Raw genomic sequence first — 21195 nt, 5'->3', positions numbered from 1 at the left:
GTTATCTGTTGGGTCCATTTGATGTATGGTATCATTTAATTCAGATATCTCTCTGTTTATTTTTTGTCCAGTTGACCTGTCTAATGGAGACAGTGGGGTACTGAAGTCCCCTACTATTACTGAGTTGGGGTTAATGTGTGTCTTAAAGTCCTGTGGTGTTGTTTTCATGAATTTAGGTGCACCAGAGTTTGGTGCATATATGTTAAGGATTGTAATATCTTCTTAGTTGACTGTTCCTTTGATCAGAATGAAGTGACACTCATTATCTCTTCTGATTAGTTTTACTTTGAAGTCTATTTCATCAGATATTAGAATTGCAACACCTGCTTGTTTCTTAGGCCATTTGCTTGGAATACTCTTTTCCATCCTTTTACCTTAAAGTAGTGCCTGTCCTTGAAGGTGAGATGGATTTCTTGCAGACAGCAGAGAGATGGATTTTGTTTCTTAACCCATTTGTTTATCCTGTGTCCTTTGACTGGGGAGTTCAGCCCATTGATATTTAAGATTATTATTGAAAGGTGTGTATTGGTTGCTGTCATTTTGATTGATGTTTGTGTTCTCTGTATAATTTTGTGTTTCCTAGATTATATCTTTATTTTCTTTCATTGCCCCTAGGGTACAATTGTTTCTCTGCTCTCTGTATTGCTTCCAGTATTCTTTGAAGGGCTGGTTTTGTGGACATGTATTCTTTCAGGCTATTCATGTCATGAAATGTTTTTCTTTCCCCCTCAACTATAATAGACATTTTTTCTGGGTATAATATTCTGTGCTGGCATCTATTGTCATGTAAAACTGGAAATATCTTGGTCCAGGCTCTTCTGGCTTTCATAGTTTACATTGATAAGTCAGCTGTAATTCTAATGGGCTTTCCTTTGTATGTGACCTGTTGTTTTTCTTTTGCTGGAGGGTCAGTTCAGACCTCCATCAAGGTAGCAGCTCAGAGCTCAGCAGACCACCAGAGAGTGGCAGGTTCTGGCCTCCCTCTGGCCTCCAACTACCAGAGGGCGTGAGAACCCAGGGAACTACCTGACAGCCCCTGGATCCTTCCTCCATGTGGTGGTGAGCTTCCCTTAATTGTGCAGTACCATCCTCCTACCTGGGATTTTGTGAGACCCCTCCCAAGGCCTCAGGGCAGATCTGGCTTTGGTAGGCTAAGGCTAAGATCCTAGCACATAGCCTGAAAGGGTGGGTTCAGACCTCCATCTGTATATAGCAGCTGGGATCTCAGCAGTTCAAGTTCTGGCCCCCCTCTGGCTTCCCTCTGTCATAGGGCTGACAATGCAGGGGACTGCCTGAGAAAGCCTGGATTCTGCCTCCATGTGGTGAAGGAAGCCTGAGTGTACATAACTGGAACTTGAATCGGGCTTCTGTGGGTACCCCTGAATAACTGATCTGAAGCCATCAGTTCCCTCCAAAATAAACCTGAGAGAACCTGAAAGCCTTGTACCAACCAGCCTTACACAACCAATAAAGAAAGATCTAGGCACCCAGATAATACAAACAGAAGCATACTTCAACTTAATTCTCATATCAGAATCATAAACAACAAAAGAAATTCACATGCCAAAATCACAAATAATAAAACGGAAAGCAAAAATACTATGTCCCCACCAAACTCCACCAGTCCTATAGAAGAATTCTACAAGGAGAACCCCTAAGAGATAACCCTGGATACAGAATTTAAAAGACCAATCATAAACATGATCAAGGAATTCAATGAATTTAAAGAACACACGAACATATAAATCAAAGAGGTAAAAGAAGATAGGGATAAACTTCTAAATGAATTCACAAAAGAGATAGAAACTTTGAAGAAAACTCAGGCAGAAATGAAGAGGAAAGTGCAAAACTCAATAAGCCAACTTGAAACAACAGGGAAAAGCCTCACCTCTAGAATGAATGAAATGGAAAACAACATATAAGCACTAATTGAAGAATTGGACCACTCAAGCAAAGAGTATGGAAAATTTTTAAAAGCAGAGTTATGGAATATGCAAGAGATGTGGGACACTAGGAAAGGACTAAATCTATGGATCACAGGAATAGAGGAAGAAGAATTTCAGTTTAATGGTGTTAACCAGATCTTAAACAGGATTGTAGCAGAGAATTTCCTGAAATTAAGGAAAGACACCCCCATACAAATACAGGAAGCACATAGAACACCAAATAGATAGGATCAGAAAAGAAACTTCCTACGACATATCATAGTAAAAACACTAAATGTACAGAACAAAGAGAGAATATTGATCTCTTTTTTTCAATTATTATTCCTTTAATTTCCTTCTTTTGTATTATTGCTCTTGCAAGAGTTCCAAGAACTATGTTAAAAGAAGTGGAGATAGTGGACAGCCTTGTCTGGTTCCTGATTTTAATGTGAATGTGTCCAGTTTTTCTCCATTTAAAATGATGTTGGCTGTGGGTTTGTTATATATGGCTTTAATTATGTTGAGGTATGTTCCCTCCAGTCCAATTCCCTCTAGGACTTTGAACATAAATTCATGTTGAATTTTGTCTAAGGCCTTCTCTGCATCTATTGAGATGACTATGTGGTTCTTGTCTTGGAGTCCATTTATATGTTTTATGATGTTTATTCACTTACATATAGTAAACCACCCCTGCATCTCTGGAATAAAGCTGACTTGATCATGGTGGATGATCTTTTTGATGTGTTTCTGTATGTGGTTTGCAAGTATTTTGTTGACAATTTTTGCATCTATGTTCATTAAGGATATGAGTCTATAGTTTTCTTTTTCACCTGGCTTTGGTATTAGAATGATGCTGGTTTCATAGAAGGAAGGAATTTGGACATTCTCCCTCCATTTCTATCTTTTTGAATAAATTAAGTAGTATTGGATATAGATCTTCTTTAAATGTCTGATAGAATTCTGCTATAAATCCATCTGGTACTGGCCTTTTTTTTAGTCAGGAGGTTTTGTATTATTTTAATTTCCTTACATGTTATGGGTCTGTTTAAGCTGTTGATCTCGTCTTGATTTAGTTTTGGTGGTTCCCATGCTTTTAGATACCCATCCATTTCTTTTAGGTTTTCAAATTTAGTAGTGTATAGGTTTTTAAAGTATTCCCTTATAATGTTCTGGACCTTTTTGGTGTCTGTTGTGATGTTTCCCCTTTGATCTCTAATTTTGTTGATTTGGAGATTTTCTTTCTTTTAGTTAACTGGGCTAGGGGTCTCTCAATCTTGTTTATCTCAGCTCTTGGATTTGTTGATTCTTTGTATTGTTTTCTTTGTTTCTATTTTACTAATTTCTGCTCTGATTTTCTTTTGTTATTTCTTCTTGTCTGCTGGATTTGGGTTTCATTTGTTGTTTCTTTTCAAGTGTCTTGAGTTGCAATGTTAAGTCATTTGTTTGTGTTCTTTCTGATTTTTTAATGAAGGCACTTAGAGTTATAAACTTCTAAGTACTTCTTTTAACGTGTCCCAGAGGTGATGTTGTGTTGTATTGTCCTTTCCATTTAGTTCCAGGAATACTTTTTTTTCTTTCTTAATTTCTCCTTTGACTCATTCATCATTTAGGAGTGTGTTGTTTAATCTCCATGTGTTCATGTAGTTAGTTACTAGGGTTCCTTCTGCTGTTGATTTTTAATCTTTATTGAATTGTGGTCTGATAGAATGCATGGAATTATTTCAATCTTTTTGTGTTTGTTGAGGCTTGGTTTGTGCCCCATTATGTGGTTGATTTTGGAGAACATTCCATGGGGCACCGAATAGAAAGTATATTCTTTGGTGCTTGGGTAGAATATTCGGTAGATGTCTGTTAGGTCCATTTGATGTATGATATTGTTTAATTCAGTTGTCTCTCTCTTAATTCCCTGTACTGTTGACCTATCTAATGGAGACAATGGGGCATTGAAGTCCCCTACTATTAATGAGTTTGGATTAATCTGAGTCTTCAAGTCCCATAGTACTGTTTTTATGAAGTTCGGTGCACCGGAGTTTGGTGAATATATGTTCATGATTGTAATATCTTCTTGGTCAATTGTTCCTTTAATCAGAATGAAGTGGCTCTCTTTATCTTATTAGTTTTGGTTTAAAGTCTATTTTGTCAGATATTAGAATTGCTACCCCTGCTTTTTTCTTAGTACCATTTGCTTGGTTTTTTTTTTTTTTTCCATCCTTTCGCCTTAAGGTAGTGCCTATCCTTGAAAGTGAGATGAGTTTCTTGCAGACAACAAAAAGATGGGTTTTATTTCTAGTCCGTTCAACTAGTCTGTGTCTTTTGAATGGGGAGTCAGTACATTGATATTTAAAGTTATTCATGAAGTATGTGTATTGATTCCTGTCATTTTGATTTCTATTTTTCTTGGTGTAGCTGTGCATTTCCACAGTTATAACTTCATTAGGTTTCTTTCTGTAACCCCTTGTGTATAGTTATTCCTTTCTTCAGCCCTTTGTATTGCTTCAAGAACTCTCTGAAGGGCTGGTTTTATGGACATGAATACTTTCATCCTATTTATGTCATGGAAGATTTTTCTTTTCCTTTTAACTATAATAGACATTTTAGCTGAGTAAAGTAGTCTGGGTTGGCATCTGTGGTCATTCAGAACTGGGAATACTTTGGTCCAGGCTCTCTGGCTTTCATTGTTTGCACTGAAAAGTCGGCTGTAAATCTGATGGGTTTTCCTTTATATGTGACTTGTTGTTTTTCTTTTGCAACTTTCAATATTCTCTCTTTGTTCTGTAGGTTTAGTGTTTTTATCATGATGTGCCATCGAGCGTTTCTTTTCTGGTCCTATCTATTTGGTGTTCTATGTGTTTCTTGTATTTGTATGGGCATGTCTTTTTAATTTGGGGAAATTTTCTTGTACAATCCTCTTGAAGATCTGGTCATTACCATTATCTTGAGATTCTTCTCCTTCCCGTATGCCTGTGATTCATAAGTTTGGTCTTTTTATGGTGTCACACAATTCCTGAATATTCTATTTTTGTGTTTTCTTAAATTTTTCATAATCTTTTCTTGAGTGGTCTAATTCATCCAGTTTATATTCCAATCTTGATATTCTGTTTTCTATTTAATTCATCCTATTGGTGAGGCTTTCTCCTGTTGTTTCTAATTGGCTTATTTAGTGTTTCACTTCCTTCTTCATTTCAGCCTGAGTTTTCTTCAGTGTTTCTATCTCTTGTGAATTCAGTCAGAAGCATGTTTATAATTGTTCTTTTGAATTCCATGTCTTGTGTTATCTCTAGGGGCGTCTCATTGTACTCCTCTAGAGGACTGTTGGTACTTGGTGGGGATGTATTATTTGGGTTTTCCATGTTATTAATTTTTACTGTGATTTTGCCATGTGGATTTCTTTTGTAGTTTCTGATTCTTATGTGAGACTGAAGCCTTCCTTTGTTGAGTTTAGGTCTGCTTCTTTTTGTAAACTTTATGTGCCTTTGTGGTTTACTTGTTGGGCATGAAAAGCTCGTTAGTCTAGGCTTCAGGTTCTCTCTTTTGATTTTATATTGGAGGGGCCAAACGGCTTTCTTCTTGCTGCTCAGGAGTTCCCACAGAGGCCCAAGTTGGATGAGGGTCATATGCTCTCAGGCTTTCTCCTAAGGTCTGGATCCCTCCAGAAAAGATGTTGGCCTCAGGAATTTGGTGGCTGGGCTTGTCTGGGACCAGGGCCTGTCTCAGGCAAGCAAAGGTGAGGGGGGTATGGAATGGGCCCCGGAGGCTCCTGGGGAATAGACTGAGGAATTGGGTTGGTCTGGGTGCAAAGGTTCAGGAAGCAGTGGGAGTCTGGGCCAAGAGGTCAGTCCAGAGGTCTGTGGTGACAAGAGAAGAAATGGGCCAGTGCCCAGGCTAGGAGGTGAGATGGGGTAGGGGAGCTGGGAGGGTGAATGAAGCTGGGAGAGTCAAGGCTCAGTGGGCAAGGCTGAACTTACCCAGCAAAGATGCTGGCCCCAGGAAGATGAGGGGCTGGGCTGCCCAACGATGCAAAGGGAAGTGGGGGCAAGAAGAGGCCCCCAAGGCTCCCAGGGACTAGATGGAGGAATTGGTTTGGTCCGGGTGAAAAGGATCATGAAGCAGTGGGGAGTCTGGGCCAAGAGGTCAGTCCAGGGGTCTGGGGTGCCAAGAGAATAAATGGGCCAGTGCCCAAGCTAGGAGGAGAGATGGGGTGGGGGAGCTAGGGGTGGCGAATGAGGCTGGGGGAATCAAAGCACAGTGGGTGCTGCTGAACCTACCCAGCAAAGATGCTGGCCCCAGCAGAGTTGCCTTTTTTGCAAGGTGAAAGATAAGGCTCTAGTTTTCTTCTTCTATAGGTGGGGATCCCAGTTGGAGGCACATTTTTTGAAGGAAGCAATTCATCTTTTTCTTCATGGATCCTGATAAGGCCTAATTTATCTAACTTAATTCCGTATGAAAGTGCAGATAGTTTATGACCAAACCTGACTATGTTTCTTCTAACCATATGCCATCAGTCAGAATCAGAAGGCATCAATCTAATTCCAGTAGAGGGTGGGAAATGCATCATTTTATTTTATACATGAAAAAATTGATTGGTAGCATCCTGCTTGCCTCTTGTACTCTAAGGATGTGCAAGGCACTTTACCATTGTCATCTCATACAATCTTTAAAATAACTATGTGCAGAAAGTGTTGTTCTATCCATTTTACAGATAAGGACTAGAAAGAGCTGAGAAACTTAACTGTGCCATAATTGTTGCTTAAAATTTAGTTCCCATCCTAAGCTATGTAGCATCAAAGAAGGCTTGATGATTGGCTGCCATTTAATTATGAGATTTCACCTCAGTTTAGGTTTTATCTTTTTAATTTTTAAATATTTTATTTGTCATATGCATGTACACACAGATAATGATATTTTTAAAATTTATAATTTTGTTTAACATAGTCATTTACTTCTTCAATGTTTATCCTATTAATTGTGTCATACAGAGAACTACTTATAAGTAGTTCATTCTGTTTGCTACTGAATATATTGTAGTCTACCAACATACCTCATTTGCTTATCTATCCATTAGTTTATGGACATCTTGGTTGCTTTCTTCGACCACAGCATAGATTAAACTTTGAGAAGGGATCATAGAGAGTACAATCCATATACTTTACATTATGCAACCTATCTACTTGATTTATTAGAAGCAGTCTACTCTTGTCAAACTTTCAGTGAAAGCAGGACCTTCAGGCTCCAACACAATATGCATTGTGTCAAAATGTACTAATTCCACACCAAAGAAAAAACAGGGGAAGTATATCACAAAATCCAGTTGGAAATAAATTCAACATTTGTGATATCCCAGGGCACATCATTAAGAGAAGGTTGCTCCCCAAAAGGAATTGCACATAAAACTGGAGAAAGATCTTGTTTCAACACTTGTTCAAATCTCAACATAGAGAAGCAAGAAATACTTAGGACTTGATGGAAAGACCCTCTTGCTGAAGATATGACATAATTTGGTTACTGGTCATGGAGAAAACAAGTTGGCAGTGACCATGAAACATCCTCCATGCTGGCTAGCTTTCACAATACCACAAGGTGCTAGGCAGGCTGTTGGAAGACATATATCAGCAACTGTCCTACTCACCTGTGAACACTGTGAGATAGAAAGCCATCCATGTAGCAAGATATACTAGTAATGTCATGACTGTTATGGGGGTAACCAACTAATTTCTGATTGGACTTAATGTCCACTCCACAAGAGGAAATCTATGCCTGGCTCTATAAATCTTACCAAAACTCATTATTGGAGAGCTCATAGGCCCCAGTGGTGAACCTACTACTATTATTTTGCTAAATGGACAGAATATCAAATTTCCTTCTAAATTTATATCTGTCTACCCATACATTAGTGCAGCTCTGAGACCTTATCAGAGAAGTTTCCTTATACAGTGGACTACAGTTAATACTGAAACTTGCAACTGGAAAAAATGCAGAGAATAAGTATCTGTAGAGTGCTCAGTCATAAATTGGACATTATTGTAACACCCCTCCCTAAGCCTCAGGGACCATCTTGGAAGAGGGAGTAGAAACTTGAGAGCCATACGGTTGGGGAGACCAGAAGTAAACAGTGACATGATAGGAACATTGCACTCATGAGCTCATAGAAGCTGTTGTTGCCTGCACAAGACCGAACTAGATTTAGTCAACATTCCAACACGGGGAAAGGAGGAACTCACAAGCCTCTGTCCTTAGCTGAGGAGCTGTTAACAGTTGATGGCTTCTGAGGGAGGGAGAGCAAGTTTTCTTTATAAGTATAGCCCCTGGTAGATTAACCATGCTCTGGTGGATGGCCCCATACCCATGAATATATAAGAAACAGGGATTGGACTTGGTGGATTATTGTTTTTAAAAAGAACACATGAAGTTGGGAGGGGTTCGCAAGAGGATTCAGGAGGCGTTTAGAGGGAAGAGTCGGGGCTGGGGTGAATTTGTTCAAAATACATTGCATAAGAGTATGAAATTCTCAAAGAATTAATAAAAATGTTACATAAAAAATAAAACAAGAAAGATGAAAAAAACAAGGCAACATGGCTCTTCCAAAGACAGTAAAGTAGAGGAAGTGTTGCAGAATTTAAAAGAATGATTTTTTTCAGAATCACTATTAAACTTTGCGTTTTAGAGTTTAATGACAAGGTTGATGAACGAGAGCATTAAAAAAAGTAACAAGGGAAAAAAAAAAAAACAATTGTGAAAAGAACATGGAAAAATCTCCGGAACAAAATTAAAAGACCAAACACAGATTTGGAAAAAGATACCAAGTTACAGACTAATGGCATTAGAAAGCTTTACTGCAAAATGATAGCAGAAAAAAAAAAACCCAAATCTTGGGGGAAATATGAACATTCAGGTATGGAATGCATATAGAATGCCAGAGAAACATAGCCTCCCCATGCTGTAATGCAGTTACAATGTCAAGAGTTCAGAGAAAGGGAGACTATTGAAATCTGCAAGAGAGAAGCATCAAGTCACATATGAAGGCAAACCTATCAGAATGATAGTGCGATTAGTATAATTTCTAGTGGAAGCTCTGAAAGCCAAGAGATCATGGAATACTTTTGTTCAAGTCCTTAAAAAGTAACTGCCAACCTAGATTACTGTATGCAGTGAAATTATCCTTGCAAGTGAAAGGAAAAAGACTTTATAAGGTAAACATAAATTAAAAGAATTTGTGACTACTAATCCAGAATTTCCAATGACACTTAAAGGAATCTTACACATAGAAGAAGGTAGACAAAACCAGGAAAACACAGAAAAGAAGAAATCCCACCGAAAGCACATTCAGAATTCAGAAAAGCAGATGATAATTATGAAAGAATTGATGGTTACAGAAACAAGAAAATGACAGTAATTATAAAATACCTTTAAGCTAAAACCATTAATGTAAATGGTCTTAATTTCTCATTAAAAAAGCACAGAGTGGATGACTGGATTTAAAAACAAGGTTCACTTGCTGATATTTGAAAGAAACACACCTCACTGGCAAATACATAAGTAGATTAAAAAAATGTAACAGTCTAGAAAATGGCATTCTAAGCAAATGAAATTTAAAAGCAGTTGAGTAATGGTTTTGAATCATCAGTGATGGGTCATGAAAAACATGAGCTAAAGTTAAAAGATTTCTAAAATCAAATGTAAATGTAAATTAAATATATCATAATTTGTGGGCTAGAAACAGGCAACTCTAAGAGGAAGGTTTATAGCTATATTTGCCTACATTAAAGCACCAGAGATATCTCAGATAACATAATCATGTTCCTCGGGGTCTTAGAAAAGTAGAAGCAGTCAAACGCGTAGAAGAAATGAAATAATAAAAACTAATTTTATTGGAAAAATTCTTGTTATGTAATTATGTGGTCATTAAGTAAATAATTTTTTAAAATTCTAAATAAAGCCCAATCAATAATCTAATCAGTAGCAAGCAATCTAATCAGTAACTGAAATGGCACATTCAAAGATATATGAGTGGAAAACAAATACATACAACAATGTTCAACATCTTCAGACAATACAGAAATTCAATTCAAAGTGACATTGAGATTCCATCTCTCAATCAGAATAGATATCATGAAGAAAACAAAAAATAGGGCTGGAGTGGTTAAGAACACCTGCTTTTCCAGAGGACCCAGTTCGATTCCCAGCACCCACATGGCAGCTAACAACCATCTGTAACTCTGTAACTCCAGTTCAGGGGATCTGACGCCCTCTTCTGACTTCTGAAGGCTTTGTATGGCATGCATGGATGCACTTAGCATACATGCAGGCAAAACACTCATATACATAAAATAAAATATTTTAAAAAGAAAAAAATGCTTAAAAATGTATGGAAGGGAAACATTTTATTCTCTGTTCATATAAATAGAAATTAATCCAACCTCTATGGAAGTCAGTGTGAAATTTCCTCCCCAAACTAGAAATATGGCTACTATATAGCCCACTTATATCACAAATTGGTATATGCACCCAGGAATTCAAACCAGCATATAATAAAACCTGCACATTCATACAATAAGGTGACACTGTTCCTAATAGTTAAATTACAGATTCAAGAGATAACTGAATAAAGAAAATATGGTATACATAAAAAATGGAACACTATTTGACCACAAAGAACAATTTGCAGCAAAGCAGATGGAACTTGATATCATTAGATTTATATGAAATTAGCCAGACTCAGATAAGTAGGTATCACATGTTTTCTGTTGTATATGGTGTATAGAAATAGAAGGGATGAAAACTGAATGGGTACTATCAGAGAAGAGGAAGGAAATCAGGGGAAATGAATAAAAGAGGGCAAGAAGGATGTGAATATAGTCAAAGTGTGTTGCAAGTATGCATGATTCCATACTCTACAGAATGTATTATTCTGTAGAGTTAATGTATACTAATAAAACTTTAGAATACCTCTAAATTTTCCCCATATTAAAAATGGTCATGGAGGTGGTGAGCAGGCAATGGTTATGCGAACTACAAAATCCTGAAACTGCTCAGAATTTCATAGTAGCATGTTCTGAAATAATATTTGTTGTATAGCTTTTCCACCTCACCTACATACACACACCCTGCCTCCAGGTGCAGGTTTATACATTGTTTTATGGTTGATGAAAGGAGTGTGCTCCTTTTCATTTAACTTGTATCAGGTCATGGGGCAGAAAGGTATGAATAGGTTTGAATACAGGTAATGTAACCCCATTCACAGGATGGTAGTAGTTTGTTGGCGGGATTTCTTCTGGTATGTGAGGGAAGGATCTCTTCCAGTCTTTACTTCTTAGCTTATCAAGAGCTGCCTTTCCCTGTGTTTTTGAATCATCCTCCTCTGTAATATGTTGTGTCCAAAGTTGTCTTTTTTTTTTTTAATAAGGAAAGTGATCATACTGGATTTGGTGTACTGTAATGGCCTCATTTAAAGTTAAATATTGCTACAAAGACCTTATTTTCTTTAAAAACACTAATTTTATTGACTAATGGAATTCAGTATAATGCTTCCATGCAAAAATATAACATGAACTCACCATATTCAATTATTGTTTTTCCACCTTTCCAACATCTTTGCACCCTTCACAGCCTGGTAATCACTATTTTGTTTTCAGTCTAACTTCTGTATGTCTGTTTCCACACATGAGAACACATGCTACCTGTCTTCGTGTTTCTGAATTATTTACTTAACATCTTCTTTTTCTATCAACTTTGCCACAGATGACGGGATTTCATTCTTCTTTAGGATTTAATAATATCCCATTACTTGTAGATTCCACATTTCCTTTATTCATTCATCTACTGATGGATACCAAGGCTAATTTCCATATCTCAGATGTTGTGAATGGCAGTGCAATAAACACTAGCATCTGGGTATCTATTCGGTATGCTGATTCCATTTCTTTGGATGTATTCCTAGAAGTGGAACAGCTAGATTGTATTGTAGTTCTATTTTGAATTTGTTGAAGAACCTCTATACTGTTTTCCTTATGGCTATGTTAATTTACATTCTTCCAAACAGAGCATAGTGTTCTGTTTTCTCCACAGTATTTTTCTCACCAGTATTTTTTATTTGTTTATTTCTTTTTCTTTTGGGACTACACATTCTGAATGGGGTGAGATAGTGTATTACCTTTCTTATTGCTGTGATTACATATCTGACAAGAAGCAACTTAAGGGAAGAGCAAGGATTCATCTTGGCTTACAGTTTAAAAAGGGACACAGTCTGTCATGGTAGACAAGGCACAGCAAATAGGAGCACAAGCCAGCTGGTCACATTGTTTCTGCAGTCAAGATGTAGAGAGAGCAGACTGGAAGTGAGGTCAGGCTATAAAGTCTCAAGACTTTCCCCTCCTGGTCTACTTCTTCCAGAAAGGTTCTACCTCCTAAAGATGCCACACCCTTCCAAAATAGGACCAGCAACTGGGGACCAAGTGTTCAAATACATGAGTCTATGGGAGGTGGTATTTAACATACTAACCCCAACAAATGGTAGTTCAATGTAGCTTTGGTTTGCATTTTGCTGATGGCTAATGATATTGAGCATTTTCCATATATTTGCTGGCTATTTACATTATATGTGTGTGTACATATATGTGTGTGTATACACATATGTGTGTATACACACACATTTGCAGGCTGACCCCAAACACACAGTGATCTGCTTGCCTTTGCCTCCCAAGTGCTGGGATTAAAATATGTGCCACTATATCTGGTAAAGCATTTCTTTCAAGAAGTGTCTACGCAGATCATTTACCCATTTTTAGTAAGATTACTTATTTGTTAATTTTGGGGGGGGTCCTTTTTGAGACAGAGCCTCCCTGTAGCCCCAGCAGGCCTGGAACTCACCATGTAGACCAGGCTGGCCTTGATCTCACAGAGATCTGCCTGCCTCTGTCTCCTGAATGCTGGGATTAAAGGCAGGAACCACCATGCCTAGCTTATTTGCTAATTTTTTTAGTCCCTTATGTATTTTGTATATTACCCCTCTATCAGATGAACAGCTGAAAAGCACTTTCTATCATTCTGTGAGTTGTCTCTTCATTTTGTTGATTCCTTTTCTATTCAGACACTTTTATTTTGGTGTAGCCTTGTCAGTTTTGTTTTCTAGTTTAGGAACCCTATCAAGTAAATCACTGCCTGAGTCAATGTCATGACATGTCCCCCTCTTTGGTGTCTTCTAATATTTTCAAGGTTTGAAATCTAATATTTAAGGCTTTGATCTGCATTCAATTGACTTTTGCACATAAGAGAGTGGTATTAATATTCATTTGAGGATTTAGAATATATAATTTAATTCTATCCTGGCTTATAGGATTTATGCTGAGAGATCTGCTGCTAATCTGAGGTATACCTTAAATGTGACTTGGTCCTTTTCTGTTTTTTTTTTTTTTTAAATATATTTTTACTGAATTTTTGTGTATTTCATGCATAACATCTTAGTCCTCTTTATACCCCCTTCCCCATCTACAGCCTCCCTGTCACCCGAGTTCTCTCAGGGTCTCTTGCACTATCAGGCAAACCATATCACATATCTTTATATGTATTTATTATTGTCGTGGGGGGCGGAAAGAGTGGCTTACAAGGAAACAAGCACTCTGTGCCTAGCTCCGTGCCACTAGGCTCTGGTGGTGCCTCCAGTGGTGCAGCTCAGCACCCACCATATTAGATGGTTCCCCGTGCCACGCCCATAGTCACTGCTAGCATTTGCTCACGCCTCAGGGGCCAGTGGTCTCACCCAAGGTCCATTCTGACAGGCTATTCTGTCCTTGAGCCAGTATGCCCAGCTGCCAATCGGTGAAACCCCCGACACCCTCCCCTCCCCCCTCCCCATCCTCCGGTCTTACAATTTTCCCATTAATCTTCCGCTAAGGTCCTGGGGAGGGTGACAGATGTAGGGCAATCTCTGTTGTATCACAGCAAGATAGTGGCTTCTTGGGCCTCCCACTTAGTTGTCTTTAGGCCATGGCCACTGATCTATCTCAGGGTTGTTTCTTCTACTATAAAGACAAATGGAAGGAAGTAAATACCTTTAAGCAAACATGAATGTAAATACAAATGCCTAGAAGATATCCCAGTAGGTGTTCTATATTCATTAAACAGTATACTTGTGATGGCTTCCCACTGGGGCCTGTAACCTCTCTCGACATAAGATGAAACCTCCAGCTGAATTTTTTATTCTTTGTTTTGTATTCTTCATTTCTAAGATTTTCATTGGTTTTATTTTGAGATCTTCATCTCATTGCTGAATTTCTCATTCAAATATTTTATTGTCATATTTACAAAGTGCAATTATTTATATTCTCTTGAATCTCAATAAGCCTTTTAGTAATGTCTTTTGAATTCTTTATCAAGCACTTCATTTTTATTTACTTAGTTTTTGTTTCTAGAGAGCTAGGATTTTTAGAGTTTTTTAATGCTACCTTGTTTTTTATTCATATTTCTTGTGCATGTTGAAAGTCATGCATCTATAGGGCTAGAAAGATGGCTTAGTGGTAAGAGCACTTCCTGCTCTTCTAGAAGATGATCCAGGTTCCCAGCACCCACATGGCATCTAACAACTGTCCTTAACTCCAGTTCCAGAGGATGCGATTTCCTCTTATGACCTCCAAGGGCATTATAGGCACATGGTGGACTTATAGACATGCATGCAAAACACTCATACACAATATAAGTAAATAGATACATTTTTTATAAAAGAAAGTTTTGGATATCCTGGACACATTTTTAGGTTATCTTCATATTAAGTAGTTTCTAATGAATGTGTATTGGGATATCAGCTTTCCATGCCATGTTGGTTTTTACTATAATTGAACATGATAATAGAGCCATCCAGTGATTTATTTGCCTGTAATTTGTGAGTTTAGTCATAGTGCCTACTGTATCAGTTGAGATCTATTCTGTCTATAGGTAATGAAAGTGGGTAAACATTCTAGAAGTTTAGGGAGGTATGGAATAGACAGTAGAGTATTAGGGATATTCCAGTGTGGCCCTTATTTGGCAATAGGGCTTTACTCAAGTACTGTTGGTTTTCTGTTATTAGCAAGGGCCTTGGGTACTGATGGCACCAGTAGTGGTGTGGGCCTGAAGCCCTTGTCCTCGATCAGTTCAGATTTTATATTTATTCCTTTTCTTTGACTTTGCTTTGACTACCTGAGACATGATTTTGGATTTCTGAGAGTATGTCTGTCTCTTAGTGATTACTTTACAGCAAGTAAATGCTGAGGAATTTATATATATATATATCACTTAAATAATTTTATTTATGAAAAGAAATATAATTGTCACATGGATAGAACTGTGAGGTGCTTTTCTCCTTGAAGTTTATTGATAGTCTGGGATGGGAGATAGAGAGCAGTTCAGCATATACACTGCTGCTATTTGTCATCCTGATGTGTTCCCTAAGTGAGTCTCAGATGACTTTCCCATCCTTCTCTGTTTCTTGTTTATCACATCAAGTATGAGTAGACTTTTTCTGAGTAGCTAAATGTTCCTAGGCAAATACATCTAGAAAATGTATTGATATGAGGCTCTGTTTTTCATCTCAGAATGCTTAGAACCTCTTGGTTCACTATGGAGATGTTCTTTCCAGTGAGAACAGAATGCTCAGGTGCAGCCAGACTCCCTTCTTCCCTAGACACTACTTGAAAGCTCTGCCAATGTTGATCTTTTGTTTTGTACATTAAACCTTCTTATGCAGCACAAGTGATCCCTTTATTATTTTCCAAAGTTTCCTTTCCTAGTTAGTCCTGTCCTGATGATTGCTGTCCTTGTTGTTTTTTATTGTCAGTTTGACATAACTAAGAGTCCCATGGCTGACAGAGTCTCAACTGAGAGATTTCCCTGACCAGACTGGCCTGCAGCCACATCACTGAGGAATTTTTTTGATTCTTGATTGCTGTGGGAGGGCCAAGCCCACTGTGCAAAGCCACCCCTAGACAGGTGGTTCTGTGTTGTATAAGAAATTTGGGCTGGAGAGATGGCTTAGCAGTTAAGAATCTTTACTGTTCTTGTGGAGGACCCAAATTCAGTTCCCAGCACCCATATCGGAAGTTTCACAACCACCTGTAACTCCAGCTCCAGGGTTTCTGCCACCTTCTAACCTCTGAAGGCACCTGCATTTACATGAACATACCCACACAGAAACACATGCATATACATAGATAAAAATAAAAAGAAAGCTTAAAAAAAGAAAGCTGACTGAGCATGAGCCAGAGGGAGTGAGCCAGTAAGCCATTTCTCTGTTGTTTCTGTTTCAAGCTCCTGCCTTGAGTTCCTGCCTTGATTTCTCTCAATGATGAATTGTGATCAGGCAGTATAAGATGAGATAAATCCTTTCTTCTTCTAAGTTGGTTTGATCAGAGTGTTTTATCATAGAAAGCAAAGTAGAACAATTTCTATATATTTCTTGAGACTTGCTTAGACAACCATCAGGGTGTCACTCAATTTTGCTATCTTTTAAGAAAACTTTGTTCATCTCCAATGTAACCTATTACATGTATCACAATTCTTTACTGCAGCTTAGAATCCCATTCCAAAGTCTGGATGGTACTTTATTTTGTAAATCTGTGTCATTTTTTAATTATAGATGATAAAGCATATAAAGAAGTAAGCATCTTCCCACCATCCCATCTTTCCTCAGTGCTATGATGATCAATTCTTAGACTCAGGTTAAGCTGATAGGAACAAAAGCTTCTAAGTCAAAGGGGACAGTCACTCACCTCTCTTATATCTTACCCCTTCTTTTAGTAGGATATTCTTGATTGGAGGATACAGAGCCTAAGTTAAAGATCTAGAAAAAAAATCTGTGAGTTCTAAACAATGCTTGAGTTCTTTTGTGAAGGGCCCTGGAAGTAAGGCTGTTATTATTCCCAAGAACTGTTCTTACATTGCTATTTGATTTACTTCATGGTTCTTCTTGGAGTTATCAACTGCTTTTGCTGAATTAAGAGTAGTCTGGAAGCTGTTCACTTCCCCCCCTCTGCCCAGCCCGGGTGTGCTGGATAGCTTTAGTTGTCAACTTGACACATCTGGCTAAAGGGATTGTCAATTGAGGAATTGTCTTCATTGGTTTGGCCTGTGCCCTTATGGGGCATTTTCTTGATTGCTGAATGGTGTGGGAGGGTCCAGCCCACTGTAGGTGGTGCCACTTCTGGGCAGGTGGTTCTATATTGTAGAAGAAAGCAGGTTGAGCATGAGTCAGAGAGTAAGCCATTAAGCAGTGTTCTGCAGTGGTCTATGCTTCAGCTCCTGCTCCAGGTTCCTGCCCTGAGTTCCTGCCTTGGCTTCCCTTGATGATGAACTATGACCTGGAAGATGTAAGATAAAATAAATCCTTTCCTCCCCAAGTTGCCATTAGTAAGTTTTTAAATCACAGCAATAGAAAAGCAAGACACCTGGATTCTTCCCAACTTCTTCTGAGGCGCCTTTCCCACTGCGAGCTGTCACTGGAATTCCATGTGTACGAAGGTCTCAACTACCAATACCCCTGGAATTTAGGACGGATTTGCCATGATGATTATTATTTAAGTGTTTCTGTAGGAGATGCTATGCTTCTGAGTTGCCTCTGTGCAATGAATGATTATCCCAGAACAAGGAAAGAATCACTCAAGGCAGCCTATTGTACAGTCAGACCATGCTAGAATAACCTGTGGACCTCAAGCATGAATGAATGTGTTAAGCTCCCTCTTACTAGGCTCATCTCAGTAAGTCCTAGCCCTTAGTATACTCAGGCTACTCGACTGATTCATGTAATTCAGAAGTTCATATCTCTTTTCCAATCCCAACATTCAGTAACTTCATGACATTAACTTGAAATGTGACATGTTGGGAATACGTCTATGCCATGGATACTGTCAATCTTATAAACATAGAAATAATGAGGGCTAGAAACACCAAAATTCTGGAAAGAAGCCCCTTCCTGTGTTAGCTTAAACTGGCTAGTCATTTTCCTTTGTAGGGACATTTTTCAAGACCTGAAAATGACTATCAAGCTTAGCTTAATCATCAGCTAGTTACTGGGTAAAAATTAAAACAGCAGAGATTTTTAAGGATAATATGGCACTAAAGCTGAATTGGAAACCAAAGAAGCCTCAGACACAGGCCAATTTTCCTTACCAGATATATGCTTGGATATAGAACTCTGTGCAGAAGACATGAGGAAAAGCAGACGGACATCTTTCACAGTTTTATGATTCTTTAGAGGAAAAATCCTACTATGGAAAAAGGGTGATACTACAAACACAGTTTTCTCGAGCATCAGATTCTCAACTAGGAAAGGGTAGGAGGTTAAAGAGCTAAATTAAAAAGCTGTGGAAGAAATAGAGGGAGTTCTTTCATTTAAGAGAAAAATCCTAATACTAGTTTCTACTAAATAGTTATCATATTAAACTGACTACTGATGACTTACTGCTATAGATTAATGCATCTCTCAACTCTCACCAAAGAAACTTCCTTATGCAACAGATGGTGATTGACACAGAAACATACAACTGACCAACATGTGGAGAACAAGAGGCTGCAGAGTTGAATGGGACACCTGTATCAAACTTTTGCCTCCAAGGCTCAGGGGTCGTTGTGGAAGAGGGAGTGAAAAGATTGTAAGAGCCAGAGGTGGTAGATGACCACAAGGAAATAGAGTTTGCCAGACATCTGAACTGTCAGCAACAGTGACAGCATGCACAAGTCCCATGAAAGCTCAAACCAGACAAAACACCAGCATAGATGTGGGGAAGTGGGTTAAGAAACTTCAGCCCTACCTGAGGAACTATTGGCAACCAATGGCTGCTGGGAGAGTCAGTCTCTTTCAAGGATGTGACTCTTGGTAGATTAACCAGGCTCCAGTGGAGGGACTCACACCGAAGGGCACTTAGGGATACAAATTAAATTCTATTGGCATATTGGGTGGGGCACAGTAAGAGGAAGTGTGGATAGGGGAGAGGTTCTAAATACCCTCAAAATATATTATATGAAAACCACAAAAATATATATTATATGAAAACAACAAAAATTCAATAAAAATTTTTAAAAGAGAGAAAAAGATGCTCGCTGGGCTATCAAAAACCTGAGAAAGCTAATTCTGGGTTACACAAACAAGCCAGAAGTAAATCATTCTAAAACATTAAACAGTCACTGCATTATGGCACTCAGAATGTTGACGTAGTGAGGGTTGTTAATCCTTCACTCCATCTGCTTGACAGAGAAAACAGAATAAACACTGGAACTTATCACTTGGTATGGTTCATTTATGAATGCTGTTTTACTAAGAGTAAAAAAAAATTTAAAAATTCATGTAGGCATAAAAATCTGTAGTTGTAGTAACGACTTTTACAATATGGGCATAATCTGGACTAATGATGTTTACCTAACTTTGCAACCAAAAGTGAATAAGCTCACTGAGCTCTGTGTTCTGTTGTGAACTGGACACCTGACCTTAATCAGGACCTCACCACCCAAGATAGTGAATGAATGTGGATGTGCTTGATTAGGGTATCAGAGTGCTGCAAGCAGAGTGTCTTTCTCATGGCAAACAATGAGAAGTGAGAAGTCTGTAATCGTGTGTGTGTGTGTGTGTGTGTGTGTGTGATGTTTTAAGCCTAGCCTAGAGATGAACCGGCATGATTCTCTGATGAAATGGCTGTGTTGTTGGCTTGATATAGCGTAGATCCCTGGAGCTGTCTTTCATTGTCTTCTATCTTTTTCCCTTGAATTCCTCAGAACAATAAATTTTATCTTCCTATCTTGAGACTGCTGTTCTTCTTGCCTGCTTTAATTTGCCTTGGAAATCCCATCAGTGAGTATCTTATTCCAGGTATGATTATTTCCAACTTTAGAGGGTTTTTTTTTTTTGGTTTCTTTTTAGGTTTTCTTTATTTTTTCTCTAGTTTGTTCATATGTCATTTCCTGATTTTCTTCACATATTCCTTTACTTAACTGAGCATCATTACATAGCTGTTTGTCAGTTCTTCTAAGGTAAAGTCCCTAACACCTCTTTTTCAGAAATAGTTTCTCTTGGCTTGTTTTTTTCTTTGAATACACTAGACCTTCTCACTTCTGTTTCTTGTATTTTCTGTTTCTCATGTCAAAAACTAGACATTGGCATGTAGTAATGTAGGAGCTCTGGAAATCCAATTCGTCCTTTTCCACAGTTTGCTATAGTGTTTACTTTGCTTGATTTTGTTGCTGTGCTTTGTTTTTCGACAGGATCTCCCTGTAGCTTCAGTTAGTCTGGAGCTTGCTATGTAGACCAGGCTGGCCTCCATCTGGCCATGCCCAGCTGTCTCTTTGTTTTTAATTACTGTTGTCTCTATGCTAAAGTCCAGCCTGGTGTGCAAACTTAAGGTTTTTCTGAGCCTGTGTCTTCTTCCTAAGAATGCATGATGAGTTTCTAGTGAACTCTACATGTGTGGTTGTTTTTTAATGCTCTAGTTTTCATTGCCTGGCTCCCAATAAACAAAACATAAAAATGAAGGTGAAAAGCACTGTCCCATTAAATATACTGGAAGTCACTTCAGTGTGGGAGGGCGTGCGTGGTCACTACAACTGGAGGTAGACCGACATTGCCTGCTACCTCTTTGTGTGTGCCTTTAAGATAAGCAGCAACCAAAGATTGAAATACACTCACCCCTGTGGCTCCCACAAATGCTCAAGATGCTTCAGGAACCTGTGTGCACTTACCTGCCACAGGGGTGAGGATGGGGAATGGGTGGTTACTCTCAGGCTAAAGCTTGAAATTGAATGAAATTATTTGTGATTTACCATCCAAGCCTTTCTCTGGAAGTTGTGTACCTTCAATAAACTCTTAATGTTCCAAACTAATTGCACTATTCTGACAGTCTAAGAAGACAGATTTTGGGTGATTTTGACTCTGTCATCTTCTCAGAATCCTCCTATAATGATTGATTTAGGTATATTAAAGCTTACATTCCATGGTCCTCTATCTCGTCATTAAATTCTCAGTTTTATACATCACTGAATTTGTTTGTTAAAACTTTGCTTCAAAAGTTTGCACCTATGTTTAGGAGGCATAGTTTATGGTAGTTCATATTTGGTAATTTTTATCTGGTTTTATATTAGTTTGCTGCTCACCTCATTGAATGACTTGGAAAGTAATCCCTTCTTTTCAATTTTCTGGAAGAATGTGTATAGAATTGCTGTTAATTTTTCTAAATATTTAGTTTAATTAACCAGGGAAGCCATCTGGATCTGGAATTTCTTTTATGGGAAGATTTTTAATGACAAATTTCATCTAAGTTGT

The sequence above is a fragment of the Nannospalax galili genome, unplaced genomic scaffold (assembly GCF_000622305.1).
Source record: "Nannospalax galili isolate Female #2095 unplaced genomic scaffold, S.galili_v1.0 scaffold294, whole genome shotgun sequence".
Taxonomy (NCBI): Eukaryota; Metazoa; Chordata; class Mammalia; order Rodentia; family Spalacidae; genus Nannospalax; species Nannospalax galili.
The sequence above is the reverse complement of the archived record's forward strand: the minus strand, read 5'-3'. Positions refer to the sequence as shown.